The following is a 13,960-nucleotide window of genomic DNA, read 5'->3' as shown; positions in this document are numbered from 1 at the left end:
AAATCAAAAAAAAAACCGGAAAATTGTTTGGAAAATTTTAAATGTCATTCGAATCACGACTGAAAAAACTTCATTATGATATATCACTCAACCCATTCTGATGACTATTTGTCGTGCCTGCGTTTGCGTGGAAAACAAAAAAAAACACTAAGACACACCCGAATACAAAGTTTCTCCTCATTTTCAATGGTCCGAACAACAATCTGTGTACATTACTAATCGAGGACAAAATATCCCGCTTAAACTGTACAAACAATGAAAGAGCCAAAAAACATCAAAAAAGCCGGATATTTCTTACTAAAACTCTCAATTGAATAAGGATAGCCGGTTGCATGTTTCGAACACACTGATTTAAGAAAAAAACGTGGTTGTTTTTTCTGACTTGCGAAAAATGTGGCAAAATATTTATGCTTCGGTTCACGTTTTTTATTGTCTAATTCGACTTTTAAAAAAAAGTTTTTGACTAAACTTTTATACCGTCTAAAAGATAATATTGTTTTGCGCTCAAGTGGTCTTTTTTTGTAAAGTTAAGGGGGTTTGAAAATTGTCAACGCGCGATAAGTTGCTTTCTCATAACAAAACTGCAAACTAAATCATTCCAAATTGAATAGAGGCCAGCCATTCGATCTTTTTTAATACGATACGAGACGCTATGTATCTTCCATTGTATTTTAAATAGCGTGTGTGGGTGATAAAAATATTTTAATTTTTTCTTAGTCCTCAAAAAGTAGTCGGGGATTTGCCACGATAAACATTAAGTCTTGTTTCTCCTTTGTCGTGTTAAATTTTAGTAAACAGCGACTGAAATTGATGAAAAAAGTCAGATTTTAAAAAAATTACACCATTATTTCTCAACACTGAGACAATTGTTTTGAAAGTTTTTTGGAATCCGAATAACGATCACTGGGGCTTCATTATTATATGAGCTTTCCTTGAGAAAATCAACGTCGTCAAAGGAAAACATAGCCTAAATCATAGTTCTTCTCGTCGATAGAACCTCAGTAGAAAACACAGCGATTTTCAAACGCAAATAACTTTGCAAAAAAATAACCACCGGCGAAACATCCTAAGTTCGAACTTAAGGCATTACTAACTTTCAGATGCAGACAGAACCTCATCAAAAACGGCTGTTTTGAAGAAAAAAACAACAGAGCCAAGTATTTTATCACCTTCTTTGAAATTTTGAACAAAAACAACGAAAAAAATGATAAAAAAATATCTTATCATTTTCCCTCCTTTTTGCGCTTTTTGGAGTTGGTAGGAGGCTAACAAGAAGAATTAAATTTCGGCTTTTAGAACCAATCATTCAACTTCAAATTTATCAACCTGGCCTTGTAGAACAAGAAATTTATTACTCAAAAATCAACAATACCCATTTTTGGTTAAAAAATTTTGCAACCAAAATTTTCCATTATTAAAAAAAAGAATCCTTTTTGCCATCAATGTTTTATTATCTTTTAACAGATGAATATCTTGAACTTTTAGTAACCATACAGATTAACTCCATTCACAAAACATTTCTGACAATTAACTGCGTAGTGGAAAACGAAATCATCCAGATATGAACTTTAAAATAAATTCAGATCTAAACAAACTACACTTGTATATAACCTGACTTGAACTAAGATTGCTCCCCTGAAACAAGTTAATTTTGTGTAAAAGACTTTCCAAGTTTCCATTAATAGAACTTTTTTTCATCTTCTTTCAAAAGAATTGCATTTTTTTTTCGTGGAAAATCACACTAATAGACTCAAAATTGTACCAGTATACAATGGTGGATCTAAGATTTTCTCAGAAGGGGAGGAGGCCGATTTTTAAAAAAGTCAAAAATTTTTTTAACTCGACCAAATTGATTTTCTGAGTTCTCCCATATCACTAGAAAAAAAACCATATTTTGACCAAATTTTCTGCGGCGCAAGCAAAATTTAAAAAAGCAGGCCAAAAAAGTGTTTTTGGGCACTTTTTGGAAAATTATGACAAAAAAATCCCCCCTCTCAATTACTACATATTGACGCCGAAGGCTCCACAAGAAAAAATGTAGTCTGCGAAAAATCGATTTCTCAAAACAGTACAAGGGGAATCTTTTGGGTCGACGGGGTCGACTCCCTGGGGGGTGCATCTGCCCCCCTAAATCCACTACTGCTACTATGAAAAATTTTGATAACAAAAAAATTCCCTAAATACCTCAGATTTACCCATTATTTTGGCCATAGTTCTTTTTATCGTTTTGAAAAATGGAATAGAAAGGTTTAAAGTCGGACGAAGCGTCTCATATAATGACAATATCTCAGCAGGCTTTAGAAGAAATCTGAAAAAAAACAGCCATGAATACGTATTATTATTTTTTCTTTTCACAAAACGGCCTATAAGAATTGATTTTTAATTTGACGTGCTTCTTTTAAAATTTAGATGCTTTCAATTGTTAAAAGCACCTACATTTTCAAAAAGAAACATTCAAAACCATTTTTATATGCCATTCCATGAATAGGAACAAAGATAATACAAACTCAAGGCTTCAAGAGTTGAACAAGACATTGATTGGTTTCTGTATACAACTTATAAACTCTATTGGTTTCATAAGAGGGTCACATTGATATAAAGTGCTTAACAGTTGACCCAGTGGTTATGGCTTAACTCTTGATTTACTAAAAAAAAGGCAAAAATTACCCACTCTTAAAGATAACATTTGGGTCCGAACTTCGCAAAAAAATTGCACCATATTAACTCTGAGACAAAATTCTAATCAACTTCTGTCTCAGTAATTTGGGAAAATTGCAGTTTAAGTTTTCAATTAGGTTTTTTGTCCCGATATTTTGAATCACCGGCCCAAAATTACCATTTCAACATCTTCAACTGAAAAAAAACGCATGCGAATAGATTAATTCACATGCATTTTTTAAGTTGAAGATGTTCAAGATAGTAATTTTGGGCCGTTAATTCAAATTTACTATGGTTGATTCAAATTTGGAGCCGGCTGGCTAAATTAAGGCTTTTAAATAAACAGTTTTTGTAGATCAAAAATATTAGAGATGACAACAATTTCTGTAGGAAACATGGGGGCGAAAACTATATTCGGTGAAACAAAAACTTTAACGTTAGGCAAAAACTTTGATTGAAAAGCGTACATATTAGCAGAAATGGTATGTGATTAATAACGACTTTCCACTGCTACATACTAAAAACATCTAATTTTGTTCAAACAGCAAATCAACAATAAAATCGTGACCACTGCAGTAGCACCAACGCGTTGCAAGCTTACTTACAAAAACTAGAGCCGGTTATCTGGAACCGACAATGGCTTTGTAGTCTGTCAACTTCGTCGGGACAATTAGAGGATTTTAAAATTATACACTTTTTTTATTAAAACTTTTTTTAATATTAACACTTTTATTTTAATTTTTGTCTAATACAGTTTTCGGCGAATATATACAGCCCCAGAAAACATGCAGTTCAAAAATGTCAACAATTAGTTTGATTTACTTTTCTTGCTGTTTGTACTTATTTCAACTAACAATCCTAGAAAACCAAAACCGAAAATATTTATTTAACTTTATTATCTGGAAATTATTTGAAGCCATTTCGAATATGGTAGTCATTGTTGAACTTTTACAAATGAAAAAGTTCGATTCTGTTTAGTCAAAAGACACAATATTTTTACGTATTCCACCCAAAAAATAAAATTACAATATCTTGAAATAAAACTGTTTTGCTAGAATTAGCCGATCAAATTTTAGCACCTTTTCAAAATTTTGTTCACAGTTTTAAATAAAAGAAGCAATTTTTAAGAATTAGCTACAAATATTAACTATTTGGAAAATTATTTAAGTTTTCAAAACTTTTGAAACCTTGAATAATGAAAAATGGTTCATTATTTAAAGTTTCAAATAACCTGCTGAGTTTTACCCGGACCAGATAAAAAATACAGAAAATAGCTACAGGAAAAAATGCCTTTTTATAACATCTGCTTAAAATTCGGCATTGTTAGAAATCGGTTAAAAATTAAAATGATCGCATTTGTATTAACCAACCGAATCAGCGCGATCACAGTTTTATTCTCTGCATTTATACAATAAATACTACCAAATTGCAAAATTACAAAAATTGGGCGCAGTGCGTAAAAAAAACCCAAAAAGCACCTATTTTTCGCAGAATAACTTTATCTGAGTTTAAGGGGCTTCCAGCGCAGCACCTGGCTACTCGTTTGTACGATTATGTTTTTGATGACATGAAATTTTTTAGTTGTCTCCGTTATAAAATTTGGGTTAGTTAAAAATAGAAATGCATGATTAGAATTCAATAGTACAAAAAATTGTGCCTGTACAACAGAAAATTAATAGAAATCTGGATCAGTTAAATGAATAAATGTCAAAAAAATTGAGTAGATAGTTTTAGTACAAAAAAAAATTGGGCAAAAAAGATATATATAAATTTTGGGAACAATTGTCAGGAAAATCTTACCTCTGTTTGTACGATTGTAGTCGCTATTTCAATTTCACAATTTAGACATAATTTCATTTTTAAACCAATTAAACCAGCGGACTGATTTTGTTTGAAGTAAACTCGATAACTTGCTCTTGTTGAAATATAAGTTTAGCAATTGGTCTGTCCGACTTGAACATTTGTTCAGCTGTGAAATAGAATTAGATTTTAAGTTGGTAACTCTGATTGAGGGGTTAAAGTCGAAAGATTCAGTCCGTATTTTATTAACAGTAAACAGAATTAGACAGTTCAGTGAACCTGCGTTAAGTAGATCTAAGTTATGATGGGGAATTGTTTGTTCAAGAATGTATACCAGAAGACCTTTAGGTTTTTGACTGCTTGATCTACTGTATAAATTTGACCAATGGTCGTTTTGACGACTTTGCGTTTAACTAAAACAAACACCTTCAATGATTTATTCAAATTAGGTCATTGCACTTTTCAGCGGCAAGACTAACATTTACAACTATTCTATTATAATACGGCTGATGAATCATTTATTTTGTTTTCATAATAAATATAAAACCAAAAGACTAAAAGCAAACCGACTTTAGTACGCACAATAAAACTTGAAACCATTATGAAATATATTATAAAATTAAAACAGAAACGCTATACATGACAGGCAGCTTTGCTCTGAAAACCACCAAAACTATAAATAAATTTGAAGAACCTTTTCGAGTTTAACTCAAAGTCAAAGCTTTGTAGAAAGAAACGTCACAACTTGAGTACACTAAACATTATTACCAAAATGAACGAATCAGAAGTTGTGAAGACCTTTTGGACAAAATGTGAACGAACTCGATTGAGTTTAAAGACCACTGAAAATATTCTCAAGTTACTGAGATTTGTGTTTAGCAAGTTTAATGACATCAGCTTAAAACCTTCAGCATTTTATTGAGGTCAAAATTCAGATAAAAAATTAAACGAAATTAACACAATCAAAATTAAGCTTATATATACATTTTATTTTGACTGCGCGCCCTATGTGAATCGGAAGAATTTGGAAGAACGTGACAAAATATTTGTGCTCGGAATGGTTTTTTCCACGACATATATATATATATATATATATATATATATATATATATATATATATATATATATATGTGTGTGCGTGTGCAGCTGGAATTTTGTATGTCATTTGATTGCAAACAAAGAAGAATTAAAATAGAAAACTTTGAAAATCATTACAAGCTGTACAAGGAAGCATGAAAGCAAAGATATCAAGTGTTTCGAGCTTCGAAGTACAAAAACCGTGACAGGGTACTTGTGAACGTTAAAACTGCACTTCATTTTTTAAAAAAACTTTCTTTAAATTGAAAAAGTTGTTAAAAAAAGGTTTACGTTTCACATAAGTAAGAAATTTTGCTAAACAGACATTTTTCAAGCCGCTGTAAATTATAAAACAAATCAGAGCATTTGAGCTCAAGGTATTGGTATCTTCAAAAATGAAGTAAACATTTGGTTTGAATTGTGAATTTGAGAGTCGAAACCTGTCAGAAAAAAAATAATCCGACCACAAATATTCCGTTAATTTTTTCGAAAATCCAAACAATAACCACAAAAACGCTTGTATCAACGCAAATATCTGATTGCTTTGACGACCATTTATTGTATCTGAAATTCATTTGTTTATTAGATTAATATTGATTCTAAAAAAGATTAAATTGGAGTATTTCTGCTTTTTCTCGGCAACGATTAAGTAAATTTAACTTTCTTTACTCTTCAGCTCTTGTAAAACTTTGTCGCTCCAACTACCCTAGTAGAATGCAAAGTAACTGACATAAGGCAGTGTTTTTAGCTAATTATGAAATTCAACTAAAAATCAACGTCTCCCACGACCTTTTTCGTTGTTGTTTTTTTTTTAAACTTTAAGCACAAATTTTTGTTGTCTTAACTTTCTGTTTTACTTGAATCAACTTTTTTTTGGATCACTTTTTTGGTATCTTGAAATATTTTTGTTGAACACGTATTTGGAAAAAATTGACAGAATATTTGTGCTCAGAATGGTTTTTGCAAGCCATTTTTTTCGCTAACTAGCTTTTTTGGCGAAATTTTTTTTAACAGCAAAATAATTGATATTCCAAGCTCAAAGCCAAAACAAATATTCACCAGCGACTATTTGTTTCAAAATACTGAGGAGTTAAATTTAGAGCTACCTTGACCTCTATAACTTTAAATGGGATAAAATTACGCTATAAATTTTGTCAAAATAAAATGTGATTACAATCATCCAAATTTTATACAGACCAGCTAATTTATCTTATTATTCTGTTACCACTCAGAAAATGCGTGCGAACAAAAGGTGGAATTGAAAATGAAATAAAAAAAATTTTTTTGTACCCAATTTTTGACAGTTTTTTAAATCATTTCTAAACAATTGTTTTGAAGAAAAGTAACAATTAAAATTGAAACAAAAATCCAAATTTTTTGCTTTTTCACCATTTTTTAACAGGTTTTAAATCATTAGAAATATTAATCGGCGTTAAAGAGCAGTACTGTTTTTTTTCGAATCGTCCATAAAGAGCAGTAGTATTTTATTTCGAATGTTCGTTAAAGAACAGTAGTATTTTATTTCGAATAGTCGTTAAAGAGCAGTACTGCTTTTTTCGAATCGTCCTTAAAGAGCAGTATTATTTTATTTCGAATAGTCGTTAAAGAGCAGTAGTATTTTATTTCGAATAGTCGTTAAAGAGCAGTAGTATTTTATTTCGAAGTCGTTAAAGAGCACTACTGTTTTTTTTCGAATCGTCCTTAAAGAGCAGTAGTATTTTATTTCGAATATTCGTTAAAGAGCAGTAGTATTTTATTTTGAATAGTCGTTAAAGAGCAGTACTGTTTTTTTCGAATCGTCCTTAAGGAGCAGTAGTATTTTATTTCGAATAGCCGTTAAAGAGCAGTAGTAATTTATTTCGAATAGTCGTTAAAGAGCAGGACTGTTTTTTTTTCGAATCGTCCTTATAGATCAGTAGTATTTTATTTCGAATAGTCGTTAAAGAGCAGTAGTATTTTATTTCAAATAGTCGTTAAAAAGCAGTACTGTTTTTTTCGAATCGACCTTAAAATGCAGTAGTATTTTTTTTTCGAATAGTCGTTAAAGAGCAGTAGTATTTTATTTCGAATAGTCGTTAAAGAGCGGTACTGTTTTTTTTTCGAATCGTCCTTATAGATCAGTAGTATTTTATTTCGAATAGTCGTTAAAGAGCAGTAGTATTTTATTTCAAATAGTCGTTAAAAAGCAGTACTGTTTTTTTCGAATCGACCTTAAAATGCAGTAGTATTTTTTTTTCGAATAGTCGTTAAAGAGCAGTAGTATTTTATTTCGAATAGTCGTAAAAGAGCAGTAGTAGTTTATTTCGAATAGTCGTTAAAGAGCAGTACTGTTTTTTTCGAATCGTCCTTAAAGAGCAGTAGTATTTTATTTCGAATAGTCGTTAAAGAGCAGTAGCATTTTATTTCGAATAGTCGTTGAAGAGCGGTACAGTTTTTTTTCAAATCGTCCTTAAAGAGCAGTAGTATTTCATTTCGAATAGTCGTTAAAGAGCAGTAGTATTTTATTTCGAATAGTCGTTAAAGAGCAGTACTGCTTTTTTCGAATCGTCCTTAAAGAGCAGTAGTGTTTTATTTCGAATAGCCGTTAAAGAGCAGTAGTATTTTATTTCGAAGAGTCGTTAAAGAGCAGGACTGTTTTTTTTCGAATCGTCCTTAAAGAGCAGTAGTATTTTATTTCGAATAGTCGTTAAAGAGCAGTAGTATTTTATTTCGAAAAGTCGTTAAAGAGCAGTACTGTTTTTTCGAATCGTCCTTAAAGAGTAGTAGTATTTTTTTTCGAATAGTCGTTAAAGAGCAGTAGTATTTTATTTCAAATAGTCGTTAAAGAGCGGTACTACTGTTTTTTTCGAATCGTCCTTAAAGAGCAGTAGTATTTTTTTCGAATAGTCGTTAAAGAGCAGTAGTATTTTATTTCGAATAGTCGTTAAAGAGCAGTAGTATTTTATTTCGAATAGCCGTTAAAGAGCAGTAGTATTTTATTTCGAAATTTCGTTAAAGAGCAGGACTGTTTTTTTTCGAATCGTCCTTAGAGAGCAGTAGTATTTTATTTCGAATAGTCGTTAAAGAGCAGTAGTATTTTATTTCGAATAGCCGTTAAAGAGCAGTACTGTTTTTTTTCGAATCGTCTTTAAAGAGTAGTAGTATTTTTTTTCGAATAGTCGTTAAAGAGCAGTAGTATTTTATTTCGAATAGTCGTTAAAGAGCGGTACTGTTTTTTTCGAATCGTCCTTAAAGAGCAGTAGTATTTTATTTCGAATAGTCGTTAAAGGGCAGTAGTAATTTATTTCAAATAGTCGTTAAAGAGCAGTAGTATTTTATTTTGAATAGTCGTTAAAGAGCAGTACTGTTTTTTTCGAATCGTCCTTAAAGAGCAGTAGTATTTTATTTCGAATAGCCGTTAAAGAGCAGTAGTATTTTATTTCGAATAGTCGTTAAAGAGCAGTAGTATTTTATTTCGAATAGTCGTTAAAGAGCAGTACTGTTTTTTTCGAATCGTCCTTAAAGTGTAGTAGTATTTTTTTCTCGAATAGTTGTTAAAGAGCAGTGGTATTTTATTTCGAATAGTCGTTAAAGAGCGGTACTGTTTTTTTCGAATCGTCCTTAAAGAGCAGTAGTGTTTTTTTTCGAATAGTCGTTAAAGAGCAGTAGTATTTTATTTCGAATGTTCGTTAAAGAGCAGTAGTATTTTATTTCGAATAGTCGTTAAAGAGCAGTACTGCTTTTTTCGAATCGTCCTTAAAGAGCAGTAGTGTTTTATTTCGAATAGCCGTTACAGAGCAGTAGTATTTTATTTCGAAGAGTCGTTAAAGAGCAGGACTGTTTTTTTCGAATCGTCCTTAAAGAGCAGTAGTATTTTATTTCGAATAGTCGTTAAAGAGCAGTAGTATTTTATTTCGAATAGTCGTTAAAGAGCAGTACTGTTTTTTCGAATCGTCCTTAAAGAGTAGTAGTATTTTTTTCGAATAGTCGTTAAAGAGCAGTAGTATTTTATTTCGAATAGTCGTTAAAGAGCGGTACTGTTTTTTTCGAATCGTCCTTAAAGAGCAGTAGTATTTTATTTCGAATAGTCGTTAAAGAGCAGTAGTATTTTATTTCGAATAGTCGTTAAAGAGCAGTAGTATTTTATTTCGAATAGCCGTTAAAGAGCAGTAGTATTTTATTGCGAATAGTCGTTAAAGAGCAGGACTGTTTTTTTTCGAATCGTCCTTAGAGAGCAGTAGTATTTTTTTTCGAATAGTCATTAAAGAGCAGTAGTATTTTATTTCGAATAGTCGTTAAAGAGCAGTACTGTTTTTTTCGAATCGTCCTTAAAGAGTAGTAGTATTTTTTTTCGAATAGTCGTTAAAGAGCAGTAGTATTTTATTTCGAATAGTCGTTAAAGAGCGGTACTGTTTTTTTCGAATCGTCCTTAAAGAGCAGTAGTATTTTATTTCGAATAGTCGTTAAAGAGCAGGAGTATTTTATTTCGAATAGTCGTTAAAGAGCAGTAGTATTTTATTTCGAATAGTCGTTAAAGAGCAGTAGTATTTTATTTCAAATAGTCGTTAAAGAGCAGTACTGTTTTTTCGAATCGTCCTTAAAGATTAGTAGTATTTTTTTCGAATAGTCGTTAAAGAGCAGTAGTATTTCATTTCGAATAGTCGTTAAAGAGCGGTACTGTTTTTTTCGAGTCGTCCTTAAAGAGCAGTAGTATTTTATTTCGAATAGTCGTTAAAGAGCAGTAGTATTTTATTTCGAATAGTCGTTAAAGAGCAGTAGTATTTTATTTCGAATAGCCGTTAAAGAGCAGAAGTATTTTATTTCGAATAGTCGTTAAAGAGCAGGACTGTTTTTTTCGAATCGTCCTTAGAGAGCAGTAGTATTTTATTTCGAATAGTCGTTAAAGAGCAGTAGTATTTTATTTCCAATAGTCGTGAAAGAGCAGTACTGTTTTTTTCGAATCGTCCTTAAAGAGTAGTAGTATTTTTTTCGAATAGTCGTTAAAGAGCAGTAGTATTTTATTTCGAATAGTCGTTAAAGACCGGTACTGTTTTTTTCGAATCGTCCTTAAAGAGCAGTAGTATTTTATTTCGAATAGTCGTTAAAGAGCAGGAGTATTTTATTTCGAATAGTCGTTAAAGAGCAGTAGTATTTTATTTTGAATAGTCGTTAAAGAGCAGTACTGTTTTTTTCGAATCGTCCTTAAAGAGCAGTAGTATTTTATTTCGAATAGCCGTTAAAGAGCAGTAGTATTTTATTTCGAATAGTCGTTAAAGAGCAGTAGTATTTTATTTCGAATAGTCGTTAAAGAGCAGTACTGTTTTTTTCGAATCGTCCTTAAAGAGTAGTAGTATTTTTTTTCGAATAGTCGTTAAAGAGCAGTAGTATTTTATTTCGAATAGTCGTTAAAGAGCGGTACTGTTTTTTTCGAATCGTCCTTAAAGAGCAGTAGGATTTTATTTCGAATAGTCGTTAAAGAGCAGTAGTATTTTATTTCGAATAGTCGTTAAAGAGCAGTAGTATTTCATTTCGAATAGCCGTTAAAGAGCAGTAGTATTTTATTTCGAATAGTCGTTAAAGAGCAGGACTGTTTTTTTTCGAATCGTCCTTAGAGAGCAGTAGTATTTTTTTTCGAATAGTCGTTAAAGAGCAGTACTGTTTTTTTCGAATCGTCCTTAAAGAGTAGTAGTATTTTTTTTCGAATAGTCGTTAAAGAGCAGTAGTATTTTATTTCGAATAGTCGTTAAAGAGCGGTACTGTTTTTTTCGAATCGTCCTTAAAGAGCAGTAGTATTTTATTTCGAATAGTCGTTAAAGAGCAGGAGTATTTTATGTCGAATAGTCGTTAAAGAGCAGTAGTATTTTATTTTGAATAGTCGTTAAAGAGCAGTACTGTTTTTTTCGAATCGTCCTTAAAGAGCAGTAGTATTTTATTTCGAATAGCCGTTAAAGAGCAGTAGTATTTTATTTCGAATAGTCGTTAAAGAGCAGTAGTATTTTATTTCGAATAGTCGTTAAAGAGCAGTACTGTTTTTTTCGAATCGTCCTTAAAGAGTAGTAGTATTTTTTTTCGAATAGTCGTTAAAGAGCAGTAGTATTTTATTTCGAATAGTCGTTAAAGAGCGGTACTGTTTTTTTCGAATCGTCCTTAAAGAGCAGTAGTATTTTATTTCGAATAGTCGTTAAAGAGCAGTAGTATTTTATTTCGAATAGTCGTTAAAGAGCAGTAGTATTTTATTTCGAATAGCCGTTAAAGAGCAGTAGTATTTTATTTCGAATAGTCGTTAAAGAGCAGGACTGTTTTTTTTCGAATCGTCCTTAGAGAGCAGTAGTATTTTTTTTCGAATAGTCATTAAAGAGCAGTAGTATTTTATTTCGAATAGTCGTTAAAGAGCAGTACTGTTTTTTTCGAATCGTCCTTAAAGAGTAGTATTTTTTTTTTTTCGAATAGTCGTTAAAGAGCAGTAGTATTTTATTTCGAATAGTCGTTAAAGAGCGGTACTGTTTTTTTCGAATCGTCCTTAAAGAGCAGTAGTATTTTATTTCGAATAGTCGTTAAAGAGCAGGAGTATTTTATTTCGAATAGTCGTTAAAGAGCAGTAGTATTTTATTTCGAATAGTCGTTAAAGAGCAGTAGTATTTTATTTCAAATAGTCGTTAAAGAGCAGTACTGTTTTTTCGAATCGTCCTTAAAGATTAGTAGTATTTTTTTCGAATAGTCGTTAAAGAGCAGTAGTATTTCATTTCGAATAGTCGTTAAAGAGCGGTACTGTTTTTTTCGAATCGTCCTTAAAGAGCAGTAGTATTTTATTTCGAATAGTCGTTAAAGAGCAGTAGTATTTTATTTCGAATAGTCGTTAAAGAGCAGTAGTATTTTATTTCGAATAGCCGTTAAAGAGCAGAAGTATTTTATTTCGAATAGTCGTTAAAGAGCAGGACTGTTTTTTTTCGAATCGTCCTTAGAGAGCAGTAGTATTTTATTTCGAATAGTCGTTAAAGAGCAGTAGTATTTTATTTCCAATAGTCGTGAAAGAGCAGTACTGTTTTTTTCGAATCGTCCTTAAAGAGTAGTAGTATTTTTTTCGAATAGTCGTTAAAGAGCAGTAGTATTTTATTTCGAATAGTCGTTAAAGACCGGTACTGTTTTTTTCGAATCGTCCTTAAAGAGCAGTAGTATTTTATTTCGAATAGTCGTTAAAGAGCAGGAGTATTTTATTTCGAATAGTCGTTAAAGAGCAGTAGTATTTTATTTTGAATAGTCGTTAAAGAGCAGTACTGTTTTTTTCGAATCGTCCTTAAAGAGCAGTAGTATTTTATTTCGAATAGCCGTTAAAGAGCAGTAGTATTTTATTTCGAATAGTCGTTAAAGAGCAGTAGTATTTTATTTCGAATAGTCGTTAAAGAGCAGTACTGTTTTTTTCGAATCGTCCTTAAAGAGTAGTAGTATTTTTTTTCGAATAGTCGTTAAAGAGCAGTAGTATTTTATTTCGAATAGTCGTTAAAGAGCGGTACTGTTTTTTTCGAATCGTCCTTAAAGAGCAGTAGTATTTTATTTCGAATAGTCGTTAAAGAGCAGTAGTTTTTTATTTCGAATAGTCGTTAAAGAGCAGTAGTATTTTATTTTGAATAGTCGTTCAAGAGCAGGACTGTTTTTTTTTCGAATCGTCTTTAAAGAGCAGTATTATTTTATTTCGAATAGTCGTTAAAGAGCAGTAGTATTTTATTTCGAATAGTCGTTAAAGAGCAGTATTGTTTTTTTCGAAACGTCCTTAAAGAGCAGTAGTATTTTTTTTCGAATAGTCGTTAAAGAGCAGTAGTATTTTATTTCGAATAGTCGTTAAAGAGCCGTACTGTTTTTTTCGAATCGTCCTTAAAGAGCAGTAGTATTTTATTTCGAATAGTCGTTAAAGAGCAGTAGTATTTTATTTCGAATAGTCGTTAAAGGGCAATACTGTTTTTTTCGAATCGTCCTTAAAGAGCAGTAGTACTTTATTTCGAATAGTCGTTAAAGAGCAGTAGTATTTTATTTCGAATAGTCGTTAAAGAGCAGTAGTATTTTATTTCGAATAGTCGTTAAAGGGCAATACTGTTTTTTTCGAATCGTCCTTAAAGAGCAGTAGTACTTTATTTCGAATAGTCGTTAAAGAGCAGTAGTTTTTTATTTCGAATAGTCGTTAAAGAGCAGTAGTATTTTATTTTGAATAGTCTTTCAAGAGCAGGACTGTTTTTTTTTCGAATCGTCTTTAAAGAGCAGTATTATTTTATTTCGAATAGTCGTTAAAGAGCAGTAGTATTTTATTTCGAATAGTCGTTAAAGAGCAGTATTGTTTTTTTCGAAACGTCCTTAAAGAGCAGTAGTATTTTTTTCGAATAGTCGTTAAAGAGCAGTAGTATTTTATTTCGAATAGTCGTTAAAGAGCCGTACTGTTTTTTTCGAATCGTCCTTA

General features: G+C 31.3%; 1 protein-coding gene across 4 annotated transcripts in view; it reads right to left on the bottom strand.

The window, feature by feature from the left end:
* LOC134842990 (lysine-specific demethylase 3B-like) overlaps positions 1-13,960 on the bottom strand; it is a 49,548-nt gene that overhangs the window by 15,798 nt on the left and 19,790 nt on the right. Inside the window, exon 1 of one of the 4 annotated variants that reach the window (XM_063859566.1) lies at positions 4,459-5,094. The exons of the other annotated variants lie outside the window; for them this stretch is intronic. The gene's annotated coding sequence lies outside the window, so the exon portion shown is untranslated. Of the gene's footprint in view, positions 1-4,458; positions 5,095-13,960 lie in introns of those variants that run through there. 4 annotated transcript variants of the gene reach the window in all.

Source organism: Symsagittifera roscoffensis, chromosome 3 (assembly GCF_963678635.1).
Source record: "Symsagittifera roscoffensis chromosome 3, txSymRosc1.1, whole genome shotgun sequence".
NCBI classification, from domain to species: domain Eukaryota; kingdom Metazoa; phylum Xenacoelomorpha; order Acoela; family Convolutidae; genus Symsagittifera; species Symsagittifera roscoffensis.
The sequence above is the reverse complement of the archived record's forward strand: the minus strand, read 5'-3'. Positions and strand labels throughout refer to the sequence as shown.